Raw genomic sequence first — 5,719 nt, forward strand, 5'->3', positions numbered from 1 at the left:
AAGCCAGACACAAGAAACTATGTATCATGATGCCATTCATATCAAATGTCCAGGATAGGCAAAGCCATAGGTAGATCTGGTACGCTGAGACTGTGGCGGGGAAGGGGGGGTAGGAACAGGGAGTGTCTGCAAGGGAAGAAATAATCCCCTTTGGAAGTGATAGAGGGACTGTACAGCAGCATCAATGATTCTGTAAGTCTACTGCTATTCTAAAATGCACTTAATTGTACGTTTTTAACAGATGTGGTTTGGGATATTTTTAAATCAATCAGCCAATAAAACGGGACATAAACTTAAACAGCAATAACAATAAAATATTGTGGTATGAGTTTAAGTGAATCCCAGGGCCAAGGCTCGCTTGCTGATTTTTCTATTTTCCTAGCTAGACTCACTTCCCTTCCTCAGGGTGTCCCTCAGACTCAGCACAGCAGACATTCGCTCTTTCTAAAAGACAGCAGGTACCCACAGCTCCCACTCCATGCCCAGATCAAACTGCCACGCAGGCTATGAAACCTTGTCTTCAGTGGTTTCTGATATGGTCCTACATCCATAGACAGTGTGAGCTTCAGGCTCAGGCTTCTTCGTTTCCACATTGCTAGAGAGTATTTCCATCAGAAGCAGTCATCTGCCTTCCTGAGCAGAGCACATGATACCCAAATGTTATCCTCATCCATCAAACTGCCAGGATAACTGTTTATGAAACATCCGGAGCTACTTGTCACAGAATGTCAGCTAACTCAGTCTAAACAAAAGAGCCCTTGTGTGATGACAGAGACTCCTGTTGACATTTCTGGAGACCAAGGTTCACAAACACAAACACGTGACCTTCATGTGATGATCAACAGAAAATAAGAGTAAAGCCAGCACCATGCTGCGATAATGAAACAGATCTCAAGGGATTTAATTTTTCTAAGTTAAATTTTCTAAGATGGATTATGCAAAAAAATAAATTGATCTCCCAAAAGACCTACATAGGCTTAAATGTCTACTGTGATATAACATGAAGAAGAGTGTAGAACCTCTCTGTGTTCACTGTAACCAAGTGAGCACAGAGTTAGTACACACTGGATGGAGGCACAGCTGAGGGGCGATGTTTTAGTTCTCCTCTAAGAAGAAGTCTACTACTATCACTGGGGTTCTACTGCTAACACTTCCAACAGAGCCTTTCCTCTGTATTGTTGCCCCTCTGCTCTTTCCAGGTCACAGAGAGGATATCAAGTTCAGCCTGGACGAGGAGACCAAGTTCCTGACCACTTTTTGTCTAACATGTCTCTGTCCCCGTGTTCAGTCTCCAAAAAATACTCCTTGACTGTGGTTTCTCTGCCATTTTTCTTCCTAAAAGGCATTATCATCTCAAATCATTTCTCTCACTGAGCCAATCAGAGACACTGATATATTTTTTAAGAGAGTGGCTAAGTTTATTGTGGGCACCAAACACTGTGTTAGACCGATGTAGAAATAATAAAAATAACAGTGTAGTGATGGTCTGGGAGTAGAGGTCCCCAACTCTAATCAAGTACTCAGAAGACAGGCAGGCAGATGCCTGTGATTTCCAGGGCAACCTCCCCCACAAAGTAAGTTCAAGACACCAAGCGACTTAAGGGTGAGACTCTGTCTCTTAAAATACAGCCTGCAAGATGATAAAAGTCATGGTATACATTCCATTATTGAAAGAATATCTGTCAAAGATCCGACAGAACTCAGCAATTAAACGATGCAAACAGACATTAGGAGAGGCTCAAAAGAGTGTTTGAAAAAGAAAGTTAGGTTTATATTAAAAAAACAGTTGCTGTCTTTTGGGGCGATCAGTCTCAGGAAAATTAACCTTTATTTTATTAAACAGAATTTTTCTCCATTTTTTTTCCTGCCAAGATTCACAAATAAACCTTTGTCTTTTGAGTTTTGCAACAGACAACTCAAAGGAAATCAAATTCTTTGAGTTGCTTTACTGCATTACTAAATTTACTAATTTGCTAAACTACGTCGAGTTGTTTCAGGCGCTTTACTGAAAACAGTCGGCAGTCTCGCTGGGTTACTTTGTACTGTCTGGTGAAGTTCCAGCACACCATAGCTTCTAGGACTTAGAGCTGACTGGAGGAGGCGCTTGAGGGTAAAAGTGAAGTAACCAGACAGTTTATGAATGAACAAGAACCTGCCTAATCTTCAAACATTTTCAAAACGGAGGCCACAGCCACCTTCTCCATGCAAGCCCCCAAGCTCTCCAGGGTCATGGTTTTTCACCTTAAATGCATAGGTTAGTGGAAAGAAGACAGAGAAGAAACAAACAAACAAACACCTATCAAACCAACAGAAACTCAGACCAAGAACCCCTGCCCTATAAATGCATGGAGCAGAAATACTACCCAAAGCTTGCAATTGTTTGGCTGCTGTGATCCCGCTAAACAAACATAGGTAATTGGAGTCATTCAAGGACCCAACAGGTATGTTGCTCATAAGATAGGGATCACACTTTTAAAGAGGTATGGGAAGTTCAAATCCTTTGCACCATTCCCACCTCCATTCCATGCTCCTCACCAGAGCTCTTTGGGGGCTTAAAAGAGCGATCGGACACCATACACATCAGTCACTGAGGAGTCCATGACTCTGACAAGCAAAGCTGAAGGCACGAATGGGTTGGAGCTTCTTACAGAACTGCATAAGACTGTCCTAGAGGATAACAAAAGCTTAGAGCCACTTCAGTTTTGGTTTTATGACCCATTCCCTTGAAAATTATTTATATCTGCAATATCTATGAATTATCCCTTGTTAGATTTATACCCAGCTTAGTTCTTCATGAGAAATGCAAGTCCCAATTACATTGCTCCTCATCCAATGTTTTTATGGGTTTAGATTTGTGTGTAAGCGTGTGTGTGTGTGTGTGTGTGTGTGTGTGTGTGTGTGTGTGTGTGTTTTTAAGGTGACATTTTTTTAGGAACCTGTTACTTTGTGTATAGGCTCAGTCACGCAGGAGATGACCCCAGATTTTCACTTGCTTTAAATAACAAACCCATAATGTACTCATGCAATACTCTCCTCTCATCCTCTCTTAAGGGCCTAGGCAATGAAAGGAAGTGCCTCAGTAGAGGCCATGCTAGGTTATGGTAGAAAGAATGGGTGGCACATTGTATACTTACATCTAAAGCTTCTATCCAAGAGTGCCACCTGCCACCTTTGATGTTTCATTAGCCAGAGTAAGGCACAGGCCACGCCTAATCTGAAAAAACAAGTACACTCCTGAAGGAGAATGGAGACATTCATCACTAATTTAAATGACCAACAGAACCTGTTTGGGAAAGTAGACCTCCTAATTTTAAGTAACTATTATTCTCTTTAAAACATAGATAGATAGATAGATAGATAGATAGATAGATAGATAGATAGATAGGGAGATAGATAGGGAGATAGATACATAGATACACAGATACATAGATACATAGAGATATATAGATATAACTATAGATATATAGATATATAGAGATAGATAGACAGACATAGAGAAAGAGAGAGAGCACGCGATCAATCTGTTGGGGATGAGGGGATGCCTGCCTGTTTGTCTGTGCACCACCTGTTTGTAGTTCCCTCAGAGGCCAAAAGAGGACATTAAATCTCCCAGGACTGGAGTTATAGATGATTGTGAGCTGCCATGTGGGTCCTGGGGATCAAGACCAGGTTCTCTACAAAAGCAGCCATTGCTTTTATTCACTAAGTCACGGCTCCAGTCCCAGCTTAATGAATTTTTTACACACACATGTGTATGTATGATATATGTACTGTATGTATGTGTGCATGTGTTTCATATGTGTACACATGTACTGCAGTACACATGGAGATCAGAGGGACAGTCTTGGGTATCAGTCCTCATTTGAGATAGGGTCTTTTTGTTACTTACCTCTGTGTATATTGGGTTAGCTGACAGACAGTTTCCAGTGAGTCCTCTCTCTCTGTGTGCCCCATTTTACTGGTTATGTGGAGGGATTAGGCATGGGTGCTGCTATGCCTGGCTTTGCAGGGATTCTAGGGATTTGAATTCAGGTGTTCTCACTTGTGCAGGGAGCAATTTACCCACAGAGGCATTTCCCCAGCCAGAAATTTTCCTCACAAAGGTATACGGATCTGGTTATTAGCTTGCAACATGTTTATGACGCCAGAATAGGCATTCATTTTGATCCATTAATTTAAACCTCAATTCACCTGAAAACATTAACCAACTATAGATTCATGTGTGTGTGCCCTTGTTTTATGGCAAAATGCCATAGAGATTAATAATACAGAATCCTTCAGCAGATCCCAAGGCAGGCAATTTGGTCTCAAGCCAGAAGACATGGCTTTCCCTTTTGGAAAGAGCTGAGGTTTGAGATTGGCCATTTCCGTTTCTCATAAGGTCAGAATCTGTCGACCTCAGCGGCACCGAAGGCTCATTTGTCACACCTGGCATGCATTGGGGCTTGAATTAACACTGTATTTCGAGACTTTATTTTAGCAAACATTGGTTAGCAGGTGATTTTGTGGTTTCAATCTTACTTCCTCATTATTAATTTTGGACAGCCAGCTTCAAGTTGCCGAATCCAGATTGGAAATCATAAAATTGCTCTGCCATGGCAGGATTAGGTGCCCATAGAACAAACGAATCACTGTCAAAGACTCTGAGGTCGGAGGTTAGGTTCAAGGTTTATGTGTGATATGCATTACAAATGCCTGCCCAGCAAAGGCCCAGGAAAGACAGGATTACCAAGTCCTCTCTGGCAAGCAAACCTGAAAATGAGCTTCTATAATCAAAAGCATCGAAAGGAGCATGCTTGAGTACTTGCTGTCAAATGATACAGGAAGCAAAACTAAGCAAGCCATTTCATCGTAAGATGTGGGAAGATCTAGGAAGCCCCAGCCGTAACTATTAACCATCTTTAGAGGACTTCATTAAAGTTTCTCAATCCTTCGGGCATGCAGTTAGCATCCTTTAGTTGGGATCATAGCAGGAGCAAACAGTCTATTCAGCTAGCGTTATAGAGGAGTGCGTGGGGTTGACGAGATGGCCCAGCAGTTGAGAACACTTGCTGCTCTTGCAGAGGACCCTGGTTCAGTTCCCAGTTTCCACATGGAAGATCATAATCGTTCATAACTCTAATTCCAGGGATCAATGTCTTTGTGAGTACTAGCACACGCATGGTGCACACACACGTGCATGCACTCAAAACACTAAGTCATACAAAAACAAAATAAGTGAATGTTTTGGGGGTTGATTGTGGTTGTTGTTTGTTTTGTTTTGTTAATGAAGGAGAATTTGCTGAAGCATGGTGGAGATAGGGGAAAGATCAGTGTCTTTTGTGGCACCCAAAGACTAGCCATGGTAAAAGCTGTCAGCATCATCAAGTCTGTAGCAGAAATGGGTAGGACCCAGTACCAGAGCTCAGTGAAAGCAGCAGCCATAGGAGGAAGAAGCTCAGTGGGAGTCATGACCCTGGAGGAACACGGCCATCATTAAAACAGGACCAGAACCAAGGGAAATGGCTATATGGTCTCCTACTACACAAACCCAAACTCCTGGGGTTCTAGGGCAACTGAGGCCACCAAGACCAGCCTCAGAGCACAGAAAAGTGGATAGAGACTGTGTTGAGATGCTGTCTGCCCCCTCATTAAATGAAAAGATGTTGTCTGTAATTGTGCAAATGTTTCCTCCTTTTGCTCTGCTTGGCCAGCTTCGATTTGTTCTGTCTCTCTTCTC

This window comes from Rattus norvegicus, chromosome 6 (assembly GCF_036323735.1).
Source record: "Rattus norvegicus strain BN/NHsdMcwi chromosome 6, GRCr8, whole genome shotgun sequence".
NCBI lineage: Eukaryota > Metazoa > Chordata > Mammalia > Rodentia > Muridae > Rattus > Rattus norvegicus.